General features: G+C 42.1%; 1 long non-coding RNA gene across 1 annotated transcript in view; it reads left to right on the top strand.

The window, feature by feature from the left end:
• The first annotated feature begins 1,409 nt into the window (after positions 1-1,409).
• LOC129048680 (uncharacterized) overlaps positions 1,410-18,943 on the top strand; it is a 32,136-nt gene continuing 14,602 nt past the window's right edge. The window contains exons 1-2 of the long non-coding RNA XR_008511218.2: positions 1,410-1,501; positions 4,534-4,558. This is a non-coding gene — a long non-coding RNA (uncharacterized LOC129048680). The remainder of the gene's footprint in view (positions 1,502-4,533; positions 4,559-18,943) is intronic.

Raw genomic sequence — 18,943 nt, 5'->3', positions numbered from 1 at the left:
GAATCTAACACAACAGCACACTTCAGACAGAGACAACTGGGACACTGGGCTCCAGGGAGGCTTAGCAGAAATCTCTGTGACCCATGAGTCACTGGGACCTGGTACACATGTCTCCCAGTCACAGGGTCCTGGAACTTCTGCCCCAGCTTCAAACCCTACTTGCTCTGGAGTACTGGCTACTATAGACATAGGTCAGTTAATCTTGATGACACAGCTCAGAAGCCTCAGAATGTCTTCTCCTGTTTTGAGGTCCCCTTGGGACCTCCTCTCGGAGTGTAGGCTAGAGCTTGGGCAGTTGGCTGCAAGGCTCAACAGAAAGGAAGGAAAGCGTTCATCAGGTTTCCCTCATCCCTTGCTTGGTCTTTGCAAGAGCCTCTGCCTTCCCTGCCTAAAAGTGGTTTTGTTCTAGGTGAGAGGAGAGAGAGGTTACGAGGTATGGAGTATAGGGAGGGCAGTTTGCCGGGAGTCTGGGCCTGTATATTCCTACAAGCGGTACCAGGTTTAAAAGATCTGAGTGGGTTCTTCGAGGAGCCAGCCAGAATTGGGCAGCTTATGGTCCACAGTGCAGCTGCCTTGACCCAACTTATCCATACTCTAACCCTCAGCTGACGCATTCTCTAAACGGTACCCAGAAGGAAGGGAGGAAGCAGCAGATGGGGAGTGTCTGGGGAGCTGCCTGAGGATCCCAGATGCCAGGTACTCACCAAGTGGGGGACTGAGCTCCTTAAATGATGCCACCCCTTTGGGCCATAAATCCACTCACTGATCAAACAGAGTCCACCTTGGGGACATTCAGAAGCCCTTCTCTGTTTTCTTTCCCACCCTCATCACCTCCCCCAGAGTCACCTCAGTCTTCTTCTCCCCCTCTATTGTGCCTGGCCCCAGCTCCATTTCAGGAAGGTATAGATTGTATCTACAGTTCCTGGGACCTCTAAGAAGAGGCTCTGGTCTTTCACAGTCTTCAGAATATGACATCCTAAAAACAAACCTTTCTCTTGCTAATACCAACTGCTTCCTAGCTCAACTTGGATGACTTGTCTTGCTGACAAAGCCTGTTTGTTTAAGCAGCCACAAAAAACCCCAGGAAGAAGTGAGAAGAAAACTGTCCTGCCACAGCAGCATAGTAGAGAAGAAACCATCCGAGTCCAGCTGCACTCTAGGGTGAAGGGGAGAACCTTGCCAGAGGGTCAGGGTGCACACTCTCGCTGAACTTTCCTGGAAGGGGACACAAAGAGTTAAAGAAATGCATTTAGATGAGCACTGTAGCTTGAAACCCAAGCTCCCAGGCCTCTTTCAGAATCTGGAGCCAGTGAAGTGTCTATTGTCAACAAATGCCACCACCGGACCAATAGCAAGCCAGAGTGTGGCTCTGAGAGAGGGGCCTCTGGGTGTCACCAGGCAACAGTCACAAAGGAACCTGGATCAACTGCCCAGCAGATGATGACACTGCTCCACAGCTCCACCCACTGTCCCCCAGCAGCTTCTGCTCCAGCACAGCCAGGTGGGAGAACCATCCGCTCCAGATACTCCCAAGATCAAATGACCATCAGTCTTGGGCTGTGGGGGGAAAGCAGGTGGTACAGAAAAGGCTTTATTTGGAAACTTTATTACAGTTTATTGGAAAGCCTGGGCAGACAGCAAAGGTGAAGATTTGTAAGTAAAAAGGATGTGTTGCTGCAAACTAAAGCAAGACACATATGTCTTTCTTCTGTTCATGTTCTTATAAGTCAAGAGATGGGCACAACCTGGTGGCTTTCCCTAGATGCTGAGTGAGAAACTCTGGGCAAATTTTCTAAATTACACTGAAGGAGACTGTAAAGTGAAACCTAAGGATGCTTGTTTCTCATTGCCACAAAGTACACTCCCTTCAGGTCACAGAGCCAGAGGAGGGTAAGCAATCGCCCATGCAAAGCCTTCTTATCTCAAACTAATGAAAAGTTGAAGAAATCCTTTCATTCCATCAGGCAGTTTTTCACTGAACCTTTACAGCAACGGCAGGGCCTGGGCTAGGTTCTGGGGTTACAGAGATGAATTGCTCCCTTTCCCCTCAGGGGGTCTGGCCATTCCCAAAGGTTCACTGTCTTATCCACCCTATAAGCCAAAGACCCTCAAGTTTATTCCCAGCCAATTCCATACCCCCCTTTTCCAAAACACCAACCCAATATATCAAATACTTTTCTATATATCTTCTCATGGGTTTCCACAGGCTCCCCAAGCTCAACATGCCCCAAGCTCAAGGATTCAGCTCTCTATCGGCAAACCTGTTCCACTGCATGAGCTTTCCTCTGTGGGGGTCTTAGGGAATAACAGTACCTTTCTCCATTTTGTGGGTTGAATTGAAAGCTAGGAGAGAGACCTGAAACAGATACTTCCTTAGTGCCTTCAGAAGGTGCATGACTCTGCGGACACCTTGATTTTAAACTTCTGGCTTCCAGAACTGTGAGACAATAAATGACCCTTGGAAACTAACACACTCCCACTAAACCTTGTTCAAGAAACGAGCCTGAGAGCCTCCACCCAGTGTTCCCCTCCATTGCCACCTCTATCCTTTGCCTGCAGCCATAACCAATAAGCCACCAAACCCATCCATTTCACCTGCAGGATACCGCTGCCAGTACCCATTTATCTTCATTCCCGCTGTACCCCTGTGGAGCAGACCACCATCCCTTCTCATCAGTCTTTCCTAACTGCTGTCTCTGCCTCCAATAATATCTCCTGCTTGTCTGTTCTTTGAGTTGCAGCCAGAATTATCTTTCAATGTGCAACTCTGAGATGCCATTTCCCTGCTTAAAACCTTTCAGAGGCTCCTCATTGCTCCTAGGAGGGAATGTAGTCTTCTCAAAGGGCTCAAAAGATGCAGAATAATGCAGTCCCTGGTCTCCTCTCTGCCCTCACATCTTGCCAGACTCTTGACAGTATTATTCTCTGGTAATACTGAGCATCTCTCTCTCCTAAATGTAGTGATACGTGAGGAATGTTTTCTCTTGCCACCAGCATTCCCATATGCTGTTCCTTCTGCCTGGTGCATATTTCCCTGCACTCTTCATCTTCAGAACTCCTACTTCTCACATTGCATTGCAATTGCCTCTTGATCTGTTGGCATCCCACCCCAGATCCCAGCTCCTAGGGGAGAGAAGTCCTGTCTATCTTGCTCATGGGTGTATTTGCAGTACCCAGCACAGTGCCTGGGATAGAATAGAATAGTACCCAGCACAGTGCCTGTATTTGTTGATGAACTGACTGATTGACTGACTGATTGAAATATGACTCCTGCCCCCAATGGGTTCAGCCCAGAGAGTAGACAATAGTGTGGCAAAGCAGTTCAACAGCACAGAAATAGGACTCAGATTCAGTTTGAGAACATTTCACATAGTTGATGAGCCTTCAAGTTGGGCCTTAAAAATGTGTAACCGTAATAGGTTCATTGCCCGATGTGCATGGCAAGTCAATACACTGAGACCCTGGGTTGCAGCAGAAAAAGAGGTTTACTTGTGAGGCTTCTGGACAAGATGATGGGAAGAAACCTCACATCTGCCTCCTTGAGGAGTTTGGGGCTAGGGTTTTTAAGAGTTTTGGAGTGGGCCAAAGTGTGGTGATTGTTGATTGGTGAAAGATTGCAGGCTGAAATCATGCAACAAGGAGATAAAGAAACCATATTCTCAGGCTGTTTTTATTCTTCTGTGGGGGTCTTTAAACTGGATGATGTCAGCTGTTTCGCTGGAATTCGGGATGTGAAAAACATCTTAAGCAATTCTCAAACAAAAGCCTTAAGATTCTAATTTGAGAAACCCTATTTTTAGGAACAATAGGAATGCAAATGGTGAGTATCTAGTGTTATCTGGCTTTCAGCTACAAGGAAGTGTGTGAAAGTGCATCATGATTAATGCTTAATTGTAACTATATTCTGTCCAGTTCTTGTTCATCCTGCGAGGACAGTTTCAGGTGAATAGGAATTGGCCAGAATAGAAAGGGAGCAGGGTGGAGAAGGCCATTTTACTCAAAAAAGATGCTGTGGATAAAGAAACAGGTATGTTTGGGAAATGGTGTGAATATTTTGTGTGCCTAGAGTATGGTCTGCAGAAATTGAGCTAATGTAGCCTGGGATTGAAATGTGAATCCTCCAAGGATTTTTTTTTTTTCATAAAAACCTCAATTACTTTCCCTCAACATGAAACAGCATAAAGCAAGTTAGTGATTCCTTTTTATAATCAGGAGAGTGAAGACACACACTGACTAGAAGCGTTGTTCTGTGGTTGTTAGTCTTTTAAGACATAAGAATAATTTGTCTATATCCCCTGCGTAGAATTATTGCTTATCCTTGAAGGCAAGAATTAAACCACCCACTTGCTTTCTCTTTCTGAAGAAAACAAATTTGATTCCTTAACTGTGTTCTTACCAAATCCATTCCCTCACTCTGAAAACTTAATTCCCTGAGATCATTTTAATCTCTCTGTCTCTCTCTCTCTTTCTGTCTCTCTCTGTCTCTCTCTCTCTCCCTCACCCTGAACACTGTGGTCCAATTGCATGAACCAGAACTGAAGAGGAAACATAAAAGCAAGTGAGTCTTTCCTAAGATTGGTAAGGAGGACCTGTGGGCAGAGCAGGAAGAGTGATCTATCCCATAGAAATGTCTGCCAAGGTCCAGCAAACCACGAGACCAATCCAGGGGCACAGAAGTCACCACGTTGGTTGGAGGCAGGAGAGAACATCATTGATCAGACAGCTCATCCATCTTGCAGAGCAACAGTTAGTCTCAAAAGCCCTCAGAGGAGATAGGCATAGCCGCTCCTGGAGGACTGCCGACTCATGTGGTGTGAAGCCTAAGGAGGATGCACTGCTAAGAAAAGCCTGCACCACGCACTACCCTTGCGTCTGTAGTCTGGAGGTGGTTTTGTGGTCAGAACATGGGTGGGCAGGAGCCTAAGCACAGGCACACATGCAACTTAAGCCTGAGGGCCAGCAGCAGCCCAGAGCCACAAAGTCACCCTTTGTGGTATAGGAGTGAGATTCACTCAGAATCAGCATGTTGGTACTGTTCTTGCAGCTCAATCTCACACAAAAGAAATGTTGTGCAAGCCAGTAGGAACAATCAGATTGCCAGGTCACTTTCCTGGAAAGGGGGCATCTGGCTGACTCCATGCATGGGGTAGTGAGTCAGAGAGTGACCCTGAGGGACGAAGTAAGGACAGGGCCCACACAGGTGCCATCTGGGATCACAGCTCCCCACTTAGGTAGCACTGCCAGCTCTGTCTGTTCCAAGCACCAGAGAGGCACTTAGAACATTTTGAGAAAGTGACTCTAATGTGTGTTTGTGGTGACCAGGGGTGGAGGGGTGGAGGGGTGGAGGGGTGGAGGGGTGGAGGGGTGGAGGGGTGGGGAGTTCTTCCATAGGTGGACCATAACTTGGAACCTAGGTACAAGGCAATATCACTTCCTGGCAGCAAAGGGCTGGGATGGACAGCATATGGGGCAGAATCTGTTGAGCAGACCAGAATCAGGGAGAGACCACCTCTGGGGCAGGGCTGGACTTGGAAGAATAAATTGAAGATTAGGGTTATATGTGTGTCTATTTCCTGCCCCACGCTGTGAGCTATAAAGGGAGAGATCATGCCTTATGTCTTCTCTTATCCCTTCATGTCTTAACAATGCCTGTCTTCATATGCATGCTGATAAATGAAAGGATAAAAAGATAAATGCCTAAAAAGCCCTGACTTTGCCTATTGAGATTGGCTCAGAATTTGGGACAGGCTTGATTGACCCTGCAGTTAGAACCATCAGCAGAACAACCTGCAAAAGGTAGAGAAAGTAGAAAGAGGAGGCAGATCTGAGAATAAATGTCCCCTTCTCCCACACCCCAGAAACATCCGATCACAGGTTTCACTCCCTCAGTGGTTGTGACTCAGTGTTGCCCTCCTGCCACCACCCTATTTTCTCAATAACAACAGCATTGCTCAGGGACAACTCTGCCTCCCATCAGGACACAAAAGCTCCTATGTTTCCCATTGCACCCCATCGCTGTCACAGCAAGTCACTGATGAACTGTGGAACAATCCAATGGGTCAGTCTTGCTTTTTAAAATGGTTCCCTAGCCAGGCGTGGTGGTAGGCACTTGTAATCCCAGCTACTTGGGAGGCTGAGGCAGGAGAATTGCTTGAACTGGAAGGCAGAGGTTGCAGTGAGCCAAGATCACGCCACTGCACTCCAATCTGGGCAAAAGAGTGAGACTCCGTCTAAATAAATAAACAAATAAAATTAAAAATAAATAAATAAATAAAATGGTTCCCAAGTGGGTCCTCCAACCAGCAATAGTAAATTCATGACGCATGCTGAGCCACTCCTGGGATCTATCAATTGCTGTTTGCAGTTACTCAAAATCTCTGGGTTCAAATAATTAGCAGCTCCCTTGGAATGCTTATTTTGCAAAATACTGCATGCTCATTTGAGCATAAAGAGGCTCCCTAGAGGAATATCAAAATTGCTTTTGAAAACTGGATAATTTATGGGTATGTTCATACCCTTCATTAAGCTCTAGGTGACAGCTTGATATGCAATTAACAAAGCAAAGCAAAACCTGGCCTCTGATCTGTTAAAAAGCGTACTGAACAGGCCTATCTCACGGATGGTGACTCTCAGCTGAAAGTGGTTTTTGGGAGGAGAGTGTCATTGGAGAGGAGATGCAGTAAATACGAAGGCAGCTGCTACCAGCTGTGTTGGGAAAATGAGATTTAAAGCCCAAAGCTGGTGTCAGGCTGGGGTGGATATCAGACCCTATAGCTGGTTTTGGGGGAAGCAAATGCCTTACTCTATGAAGTCAGCTTCTCTGAGTTGTAGGGTTATAGGATTCCTGCTGTGACTGTGCCCACCCAGTTTAGTAGTGCCTACAGGCAGACCTCAGGACAAACTAGCCATAAAGTACTCCCCCGTAGCAGTACTTTGGCCAGTAATCAGCTCTACTTTTATATCAAAATTCCAAACAGTTTTAAAGGTGGATAGTCCCTGCCATGTTCCTCCAGGCTTCTCTTTACATGTAGAAACGTCTGTGTGTCAACTCCCTCACTCAAAGATAATAAGACTCCCTGGAAATAATATTAATAGTAACAGCTAACATTAATCATGCTCTCAATAAGTATCAGAAACTATACTAAGTTGAAACTACATCAAGAAGCTACACTAAATATTTCTGTAATTATAACTTACTCAGCATGTGCCTAGTTCTTTTGGCGGTGCATTACACCATTATTACTCATTCAATCTTTACATTAAGCCTGTAAGCTAATTCCATTGTTATTCCTATTTTTTCGATGAAGACTCTGAGTCACAAAGAGGTTAAGTGATTGCTTAGGACACATAGCTAATGAGTGGCGGAACCAGGATTTGAACCCCCACAGTAAAACATGTTTTGTAGGGCCTTTAACACTATTCCACATTTTCCTAGTCTTTGCATTCATTGTATCACATATTCTGAACTCTGCCTAATTTTTAGCTCTGTCTTGAACCATCCTCTGCCCTAATCTCTGCATTCTAGCTGTATTGGCATTTTTGCTCATTTCTTTTTATTCTTTTTTCTCTAAACTTCCCTTCTCGCTTCATTTCATTCATTTCATCTTCCAGGGCTGATACCCTTTCTTCCATTTGATCGCATCGGCTCCTGAGGCTTCTGCATTCTTCACGTAGTTCTCGAGCCTTGGTTTTCAGCTCCATCAGCTCCTTTAAGCACTTCTCTGTATTGGTTATTCTAGTTATACATTCTTCTAAATTTTTTTCAAAGTTTTCAACTTCTTTGCCTTTGGTTTGAATATCCTCCCGTAGCTCGGAGTAGTTTGATCGTCTGAAGACTTCTTCTCTCAGCTCGTCAAAGTCATTCTCCGCCCAGCTTTGTTCCGTTGCTGGTGAGGAACTGCGTTCCTTTGGAGGAGGAGAGGTACTCTGCTTTTTAGAGTTTCCAGTTTTTCTGCTCTGTTTTTTCCCCATCTTTGTGGTTTTATCTACTTTTGGTCTTTGATGATGGTGATGTACAGATGGGTTTTTGGTGTGAATGTCCTTTCTGTTAGTTTTCCTTCTAACAGACAGGACCCTCAGCTGCAGGTCTGTTGGAGTACCTGGCCGGCCGTGTGAGGTGTCAGTCTGCCCCTGCTGGGGGGTGCCTCCCAGTTAGGCTGCTCGGGGGTCAGGGGTCAGGGACCCACTTGAGGAGGCAGTCAGCCCGTTCTCAGATCTCCAGCTGCATGCTGGGAGAACCACTGCTCTCCTCAAAGCTGTCAGACAGGGATATTTAAGTCTGCAGAGGTTACTGCTGTCTTTTTGTTTGTCTCTGCCGTGCCCCCAGAGGTGGAGCCTACAGAGGCAGGCAGGCCTCCTTGAGCCGTGGTGGGCTCCACCCAGTTCAAGCTTCCCGCTGCTTTGTTTACCGAAGCGAGCCTGGGCAATGGCGGGCGCCCCTCCCCCAGCCTCGCTGCCGACTTGCTGTTTGATCTCAGACTGCTGTGCTAGCAATCAGCGAGACTCCGTGGGCGTAGGACCCTCTGAGCCAGGTGCGGGCTATACTCTCCTGGGGCACCGTTTCCTAAGCCCATCGGAAAAGCACAGTATTCGGGTGGGAGTGGCCCGATTTTCCAGGTGCCGTCTTTCACCCCTGGAAAGGGAACTCTCTGACCCCTTGCGCTTCCCGAGTGAGGCAATGCGTCGCCCCTGCTTCGGCTGGTGCACGGTGCACTCACCCACTGACCTGCGCCCACTGTCTGGCACTCCCTAGTGAGATGAACACGGTACCTCAGATGGAAATGCAGAAATCACCCGTCTTCTGCGTCGCTCACGCTGGGAGCTTAAGACCGGAGCTGTTCCTATTTGGCCATCTTGGCTCCTCCCTCCTGGCATTTTTATTTCCCAAACCTGCCAGGCTTCCCCCACCATAGGACCTTTTATATACTATATGAGACAGGGATTTAATTTCATTCTTTTGCACGTGGATATCCATTCACTCAAGCACTATTTGTTGAAAACACTATTCTTCCCTCCACTGCATTATCTTGGTATTCTTCCCAAAAATCAATTGGCCATAAATGTGAAGACTTACTGTATTTCTGGACTCTTAATTCTATTCCATTGGTCTGCATGTCTATCCTTATGCCAAAATCACACTAACTCAATTACTGTAGCTTTGTAGTAAGTTTAAAATTGGGAAGTATGAGTCTTCCAACTTTGTTCTTCTTTTTCAAGATTGCTTTGTTTATTCTGGAAACTTCAAATTTCCATAGGGATTTTAGGATTAGCTTACGAATTTCTGTAAATAAGCCAGCTAGAATTTTGATAGAGATTGTGTCCAATCTGTAAATTAATTTGGGGAGTAATGCCATTCCAACTTTAAGTCTTCCAATCCATGAACATGAGATGTCTTCTCGTTTATTTCAGTCCTCTTTAATTTCTTTCAATAGTCTTTAAAGTTTCCAGAGCATATGTTTTATTTATTATTATTGTTATTTTGAGATGGAGTTTCACTCTTCTTGCCCAGGCTGGAGTGCAGTGACGCGATCTCGGCTCACTGCCATCTCTGCCGCCAGGGCTCAAGCAATTCTCCTGCCTCAGCCTCCCGAGTATCTGGGATCACAGGCACACACCTCTGCACCCAGCAAAATTTTTTGGTATTTTTAGTAGAGACAGGGTTTCACCACTTTGGCCAGGATGGTCTTGAACTCCTGACCTCAGGTGATCCACCCGCCTTGGCCTCCCAAAGTGCTGGGATTATAGGCATAAGCCACCGCGCCCAGCCCAGAATATATGTTTTACACTTATTTTTCAAAACTTTTCCCAAAATATGTTATTGTTTTTAATGTTATTATAAGTAGAATTATTTTCTTTATTTTGTTTTCAGATTGCCTATTGTAAGTGTGCAAAAATACAATTGATTGTTGTACATTGATCTGGTATCCTGAAACCTTGCTGAACTTGTTTATTAGTTCTGATAGAGTCTTAGCGAATTTCTTTGGATTTTCTACAAGATCATGCCATCTGCAAATAGAGATAGTTTTACTACTTTTTTCCCCACATGAATGCCTTTTATTTCATTTTCTTGCTATCTCAGGCTGAAAGCACTGTTGTTATACAGAAGTGATGAAAACACTGTTCTTGGTCTTGTTCCTGATCTCAGGGGAAAGCATTCAGTCTTTCACCACAAAGTATAGTGTTGGTTGTGAGGTTTTCATGGGTGCCCTTTATCAGGTGAGAAAGTTTCTTTCTATTCCTAATTCATTCTTATTATGATGACAGGATGAATTTGTCAAATGCTTTTTCTGCATCTATTTAGATGATCATGTGTGTTTTGTTCTTTATTCTATTGATATCATACTACATTAATTGGCTTTCGGATGTTAAATTTTGCCTTCCTGGGATAAATTTCATTTGGTCATGTTGTATAGTTATTTTTGTATGTTGCTAGATTTGGTTTGCTAGTATTTTGTTGAGGACTGGCTCTTTTGTTCTTGTTTTTGCTTCTGCTGCCTGGCCTATGTGTTTTTTGTGTGATATGTCTTCTTTAGAACAGTAAGAATCCAAAGACTGAGATCATAGCTGGGTTGAGGAGCCAGGCAGGTTGGTAGTTGCCAGGAGCACAGCATATAAGAGGTACTGGAGTAAATACAAAATACAATAGCAGTTAACTTAGATTTCTACAGACTGCTTCTTACCTCAGTTGTTCTCAGATTGTAGTGTGCAAAAAAAAAAATCACCTGTAATACCTATTAAAATACTGATTGTTGGGTCCAACCCCCAGTTTCCAATTAAGGAGGTCTGAATGGAACACAATATTTGCATTTCTAATAAACTTACAGGTGATGCCAATGTTGATGGTTCATGGATCATACTTTTGGTAGCACTCTCTTACATGATTGGCTAATTGTAAGTTGCTTGATTTCCCTCTGGTATACATAGCACCTTCCTAGGGAAGTAAAAATACGTCTCATGTCTTGAAGCAGTGACACCCACTAGCAAGGAGCACACTTATTATCCAGAACCTGGCTTCTAAGTACCGTTCTCCAATACAAGGGAATAAATAGCTGACTTTAGGGCTGGAACATAGAAAATGCAAGATGAGCTTGGAGCATCTTGTAATGCCAGAAAGTAAGGAAGTGCAAAAAAAAAAAAAAAAAAAGAAAAGAAAAAAAAGATGGGAGCATATCAAAAGAATAGAAGATCTAACCTGAAAAAACTCCACATGGCCAAAACTGGAACAATTTGAGCAAAAAAATAAACAACAATAGTATTATATTATAACCTAACAAATTAGACAAATATTCATGAGTCCAAACTGATATAAATAAGCGAATGAATAAATAAATAATGGGGGAGAAGGAAAAACTTTCTTACAGAAGAATTTAAATAATATATGGTGATATTTCTCCTTCCAGGGGGTAGAATTTAATTCTTCTCCCCCTGAGCATGGACTACTCATAGAACTTCCAAGTAACAGAGTTTAGAAAGGGTTTAAAAGACTTTATAGGGGAGAGACCTGGAAGATACCCCCATAACCAAGTGGTCAAGATTGCTGTGATCTAAATATTTGTGTTCCCTTCAAATCCAGAAGTTGAAATCCTAACCTCTAAGGTGTTGAAATTGGCAGGTGGAAATTTTGAGAGGTGGTTAGGTCATGAAGGTGAGCCCTTATGCTTGGCATTCATGCCCTTGTAATAGAGACTCCAAAGAGCCGGCTAGTCCTTTCTACCATGAGGACACACCCAGAAGATACCATCTATGAACTAGAAATGAGCCCTCACCAAACACTGAACATGCCAGCACCTTGATCTTAGACTTCTCAGCCTCCAGAACTGTAAGAAATATATTTCTGTTGCATATAATCCACCCAGTCTGTGGTATTTTTCTATAGCAGCCTGAACAATCTAAGACAAATGTTGACATCACCGTGATAAGTCATGTCAATGTCGTGTATTCTGTGATATGATGGTAAGAGAAGGGTACCTCATCTCTGTGATATTCCTCCATGATTCCCATAATCTTAGTTTGATCATTTAAAAAATCTGACAAAATCTAACTGAAACTGTACACTGGAAGAAAACATTTGCAAACTATATAGCTGATAAAGGACTTGCTTCTAGAATACATAAAGACCTCTCAAAACTCAGTAAGAAAAAAATAACCTTGACAGTTACAGAAAGCATACAAATGATCATCTGGGAACAGGAAGTTGAGGGTGGCAGAGAAAAGCAGAAAGGAGCAATTACAAAGGAGCACAAGAAAGCTTTGGGGATGATAATGTATTTGCTGTCTTGATTGTGGTGATGGCTTTACAGGTATGTACATATGTTAAGGCTTATCAAATGGTAACCTTTTAACACGTGCAGCATGATTTACTCCCCAGTGACATTTTCCTAACTTTTCCTAGTTTTCCACAGGACAGGAATGAGGGATGTTATCTTACTGGTTAGATCCAATTGACCATGACCTTTCATCTAATATGAGGTTCTTCAATAAGTTCATGAAAAATGCGTATTGTGAAAAACTAGGCATAGAGTTCATTTTTTTCTACCAAAATAACTTATACTAACTTGTTATAACATGCCTAAACAGAATCTAGTTTAAGACACTAAGGAGGATAAGACCTAAGTTTGAAAAGAGCCTCTATGAGGGCAACATTGATTCTGCTAAAATTGAAGCAAGAACAAACATCACATTTATAGTGAAGTTTGGGTGGAAGAGTGGTGAAATCACTGATGCTCTATGAAAAGTTTATGGGTATTAAGTCATAAAGAAATCAGCAGTTTATGAAAGAATAACTCATTTTAAGAGAGGATGAGACAATGACAAAGATGAAGTCTGTAGCGGCCGACCATCCACATGAATTTATGAGGAAAAAAACTCATCTCATTTATGCCCTAATTGAAGAGGACAAACAATTAACATTAGAAACAATAGCTGTCATCATAGACATCTCAATTCAGCTTACACAATTCTGACTGAAAAATTAAAGTTGAACAAACTTTCCACTTGATGAAACTCAAAACTGTTGCATCCAGATCAGCTACAGACAAAGAGCAGAGCTTTCAATGAGAATTTTAAACAAGTGAGATCAAGATCCAGAAACATTTCATCAAAAAATTGTAACAGAAGATGAAACATGCCTTTACCTGTATGATCCTGAAGACAAAGCACAATCAAAGCAATGGCTACCAATGGGTACAACTGGTCCAGCCAAAGCAGACAAGTCAAGAGTGAACATCATGGCCATAGTTTTGGGGAATGCTGAAAGCATTTTCCTCATTGGCTTCCTGGGGGCCAAAGAATGATAGCATCTGCTTATTATGAGAGTGTTTTGAGAAATTTAGCCAAAACTTTAGCAGAAAAGTGCCTTGGAAAGCTTCACCAAAGAGTCCTTCATTTACCACAATGCTCCTGCTTATTTCTCTCATCAAACAGGGCAATTTTGTGAGAGATGGGAAATCATTAGGCATCCATCTTACAGTGCCGATTTTGTTTTTTCTGATTTCTTTTTGTTTCCTAATATTAAAAAGATCTTTAAAGGACATCCATTTTTCCTCAGTTAATAGTTTCAAAAAGACTCCATTGACATGGTGAAATTCCCAGGACCAGTTCTTTAGGGATGGACTAAATGGCTATCATTGATTACAAAAGTGTCTTGAACTTGATGGAGCTTATGTTGAGAAATAAAATTTATAATTTTTATTTTCATCTTTTAATTTTGCTTTTCCACAAACTTTTTGAAGCCCTCCTATACCATATTACTGGGAAGGCAGAGCAACCAGCATTTATTGAGTAGTTATTATGTTCCTGGGACTTTCAACAATAACCTTGGTTGATCCTCATAGCAACCCTGAGAGTTAGATGACAATACTGCTGTCTTCTAGATTAGGAAAATGAAACTTAGGCAGTCAAGTAACATTTTTTCTGTCATACAGGTAGCAAATCATGAAAAAAGGGTTCAAAAGAAGTTTATTCCAAACCCAGAGACAGGAAGGGGTTGGGTAAGAACTTCTGTAACTATGTTATCGTAAATTACCTCAATCCATGACAAGTAACCTAGTGCTATCCAACTAGGAATGAGAGAAAAATCATTGAAACAAAAGAAACATTTAAATTAAAATAAAATATTATGTGTTTATTATATAACAATGCTTTGTTTTAAAACTAAAGAGGAACTTTTAAGTGCTTTACCATTGGCCAGTTCACTCCGGGTGGCACTGCATTAACAAACCTCAATGTCAAGCCCCACCTCCCTGTGTTTCTCTGAGTAACCATTTATGCTTTGCTGACAAGTACAGTCATGCACCGCATAACAACGTTTGTGCAGTATCAAATGACAGGCACTTCCAATGGAAATAGAGAGTGGCTACCGTCCAACTCAGCAGAGAGGGAGAGAAAGCCTCCCCCTATTTCATGTGGTCAGCCGGAACAAAGCCTTCACCACTGGTTAGTTTACAAAGGGCACAACTAAGACAGACACGCATATTTGTATTCGTCACATGGTGTTATTGTAAGCACAGTCAGAAATGCTTCAGGCTAGGAGGAAAATGTAATTTTATTACTTCCCACTGTCAAAGAAACAACCCACAAATGAAAGAGACCTCACCTTGATGCACTAAAAGCAAACCACTCATTCCTAAAGATGAATTTGGGCAACAACATTTTGCAAAACTTACTGTAACACAAATGATTCCTGCCCTAAAAGCCCATAACCCTAAAGCCTATAACACTTCTTTTCAGTACCCAAATAATGATGGCATTAACCCCAAAAGCTTGATTGTGAGTATCCCTTTGGTCAGGAGGCTGAGGTGGGAGGATCTCTCGTGCCCAGGAGTTTAAGGCTGCAGTGAGCTATGATTGAGCCACTGTACTCCAGCCTGGGCAAAAGAGTAAGACCCTGTCTCAAAAAAAAAAAAAAAAAAAAAAAAGAAAAGAAAAATGTCTCTGGTGATTTAAGAGAGCTCCCAAAGGGAAGCCCCAATCCAGTCTCTCAGCCAAAGACATTGTGCAGCAGGGCCCCTCTTCCTCGCCTGGTTGGCTGCCCACTCTTCCCGAAGCTTCCCTGAGCTTCCTGCCTGTCATGATAATGCCCTTTACTCTACCTACAGGGCTTTCCCTTGGAGTGGCCAGGGAACTACAGTCATGCCCAGCCTAATGACATTTCAGTGAACTACTGACCACGTATATGACAGTGGTCCTATAAAATTATAATGGAGCTGAAAACTTCCTATCCCCTAGTGACATTGTAGCCATTGTAACATAGTCATAGGGCAAGGCATTACTCATGTGTTTGTGAGGATGCTGATTTAAACAAACCTACTATGCTTCCAGTTATTTAAAAGTATAACACATACAGTTATGTACAGTACATACTTGAAAATAATAATAAACCGCTATGTTACTGGTTTATGTATTTGCTATAGTATATTTATATCATTATTTTAGAGTATACTACTTGTACTTATAAAAAAATAGTTAACTATAAAACAGCCTCAGGCAGGCCCTTCGGGAGGTACTCAGAAAAAGGAATAATATCATAGGGGATGAGAACTCCATGTGTGTTACTGCCCCTGAAGACCTTGCAGTGGGACAAGATGTGGAGGGAAGGCGGTGATATTGATGATTCTCACCCTGTGTAGACCTAGGCTACTGTGTGTGTTTGTCACTTTTTTGTTTTTAACAAAAGGGTTAAAAAAGTAAGAAAAAATGTAAAAATAGAAAAAAGTTTATAGAATAAGAATTTTTAAAAAGATTTTTTTTTTTTTACAGCTGTACAATGTGTTTGTATTTTAGGCTAAGTTATTACAGAAGAGTCAAAAAGTTTAAAAAATTAAAAACTTTATGAATTACAAAAGTCACAGTAAGCTAAGGTTAATTTATTATTAAAGAAAGAAAATATATTTTACATAATTTTAGTGTAGCCTAGGTGTACAGTGTTTATACAGCCTACAGTAGTATACAGTAACATCTTAGGCTTTTACATTCACTCACCACTCACTTACAGACTCACCCAGAGCAACTTCCAGACCTGCAAGCCACATTCATGGTAAGTGCCCTATGCAGGTGTTCCATTTTTCATTCTGAGTACCATATTTTCAGTGAACCCTTTTTATGTTTAGATATGTTCAGATACACAAATACTTACCATTGTGTTACAATTGCCTACAGTATTCAGTACAGTCACATGCTTCAGGTTTGTAGCCTAGGAGCACCAGGCTACATCACACAGCCCAAGTATGTAGTAGTCTGTATCATCTAGGTTTATGTAAGTACACTCCGTGATGTTCACACAAAGACAAAATCGCCTAGCGATGCATTTCTCAGAATGTATCCCCATCTTTAAGCGACCCATGACTGTACTGAGATTCACAACTCCCTAGTCACAGACTTGGTTCTCTCATCATTTCTTATCTAGTGGTCACAATCTTAACTGAGCAGCCTCCAGCCAGAGTGATCTTTCTAAAATGCAAAGTTGATTGTGAATTTTCCCACTCTAAGCCTTTGTAGGTGCTTCATCACCCATGAACTAATGCCCAAGCTCTTTGCTTGTATATAAGCATCTTCGAGATCTGCCTCAACCTTATTCTAGTTTTACTTCCTGTGGATCTCCCCATCTCATACAGCCTCTGGTCCAGCTACACTCACCTCCCACCACCCCAGGAGCAAGTCTTATTCTCTCTAGCCCTTTACCTCTTCCTCTGCTAGGAAGGCCTTTTCTCTCCCCTCTCTTGGCAAGCACTCCCTTAATCTTCAACATGCAACTCAGATGTCACCTTCTCCACAGTGACCTCTCTGACTCTTCCAGCAGTTTTCTGTTCCATGCTCACCTAACAGTTCTCAATATAAGCTCCATCAAGTTCAAGACACTTTTGTAAACAATGATAACCCTTTAGTCCATCCCTAAAGAACTGAGGGTCCTGCAAATTTAGCCATGTCAGTGCAGCCTTTTTGACACTATTAATTGAGGAAAAATGGGCGCCCTTTAAATATTTTTTTAAGATTAGGAAACAAAAAGAAACCAGAAAAACCCAAATCAGAACTGTAAGGTGGATGCCTAATGATTGCCTATCAAGACTCTCATAAAATTCCCCTTGTTTGATGAGAGAAATGAGCAACAGCATTGTGATGGTGGTGAAGGATTCTCTGGTGAGTCTTTCTCAGGCACTTTTCTGCTGAACATCAGTGCGAAAATCCTCAATAAAATAATGGCAAACCAAATCCAGCAGCACATCAAAAAGCTTATCCACCATGATCAAGTTGGCTTCATCCCTGAGATGCAAGGCTCGTTCAACATACACAAATCAATAAATGTAATTCATCACATAAACAGAACCAATGGCAAAAACCACATGATTATCTCAATAGATCCAGAAGAGGCCTTCGATAAAATTCTACACCCCTTTATGCTAAAAACTCTCAATAGACTAGGTATTGATGGAACATATCTCAAAATAATAAGAGCTATTTATGACAAACCCATAGTCAATATCATACTGAATGGGGAAAAACTGGAAGCATTCTCTTTGAAAACCAGCACAAGACAAGCATGCCCTCTCTCACCACTCCTATTCAACATAGTATTGGAAGTTCTGGTCAAGGCAATCAGGCAAGAGAAAGAAATAAATGGTATTCAAAAAGGAAGAGAGGAAGTCAAATTGTCTCTACTTGCAGATGACATGATTGTATATTTAGAAAACCCCATCGTTCCAGTCCAAAATCTCCTTAAGCTGATAAGCAACTTCAGCAAAGTCTCAGGATACAAAATCAATGTGCAAAAATCACAAGCATTCCTATACACCAATAACAGACAGAGAGCCAAATCGAGGGCACTCCCATTCATAATTGCTACAAAGAGAATAAAATACCTAGGAATCCAACTTACAAGGGATGTGAAGGACCTCTTCAAGAATAACTACAAACCACTGCTCAAGGAAATGAGAGAGGACACAAACAAATGGAAAAACATCTTATGCTCAGGGATAGGAAGAATCAATATCATGAAAATGGCCATAATGCCCAAAGTAATGTATAGATTCAATGCTATCCCCATCAAACTACCATTTGATTTTCTTCACAGAATTTAGAAAAAAACTACTTTAAATTTCATATGGAACCAAAAAAGAGCCTGTATAGCCAAGACAATCCTAAGCAAAAAGAACAAAGCCAGAGGCATCATGCTACCTGACTTAAACTATACTACAAGGCTACAGTAACCAAAACAGCATGGTACTGGTACCAAAACAGATATATAGATCAATGGAATGGAACAGAGGCCCAGAAAAAGTGCCACACATCTACAACCATCTGATCTTTGACAACCCTGATGAAAACAAGCAATGGGGGAATGATTCCCTATTTAATAAATGGTGTTGGGAAAACTGGCTAGCCATATGCAGAAAACTGAAACTGGACCTCTTCCTTACACCTTATACAAAAATTAACTCAAGATGGATTAAAGACTTAAATGTAAGACCTAAAACCATAAAACCCTAGAAGAAAACCTAGGCAATACCATTGAGGACATAGGCATGGGCAAAGACTTCATGACTAAAACATCAAAAGCAATGGCAACAAAAGCCAAAATTGACAAATGGGATCTAATTAAACTAAAGAGCTTCTGCACAGCAAAAGAAACTACCATCAGAGTGAACAGGCAACCTACAGAATGGGAGAAAATTTTTGCAATCTATCCATCTGACAAAGGGCTAATATCCAGAATCTAAAAAGAACCTAAACAAATTTACAAGAAAAAAACAAGCAACCCCATCAAAAAGTAGGAGAAGGATATGAACAGACACTTCTCAAAAGAAGACATTTGTGCAGCCAACAAACATATGAAAAAAAGCTCATCATCACTGGTCATTAGAGAAATGCAAATCAAAACTACAGTGAGATACCATCTCATGTCAGTTAGAATGGAGATCACTAAAAAGGAAACAAAAGATGCTGGAGAGGA

This window comes from Pongo abelii, chromosome 9 (genome assembly GCF_028885655.2).
Source record: "Pongo abelii isolate AG06213 chromosome 9, NHGRI_mPonAbe1-v2.0_pri, whole genome shotgun sequence".
Classification (NCBI taxonomy): Eukaryota; Metazoa; Chordata; class Mammalia; order Primates; family Hominidae; genus Pongo; species Pongo abelii.
The sequence above is the reverse complement of the archived record's forward strand: the minus strand, read 5'-3'. Positions and strand labels throughout refer to the sequence as shown.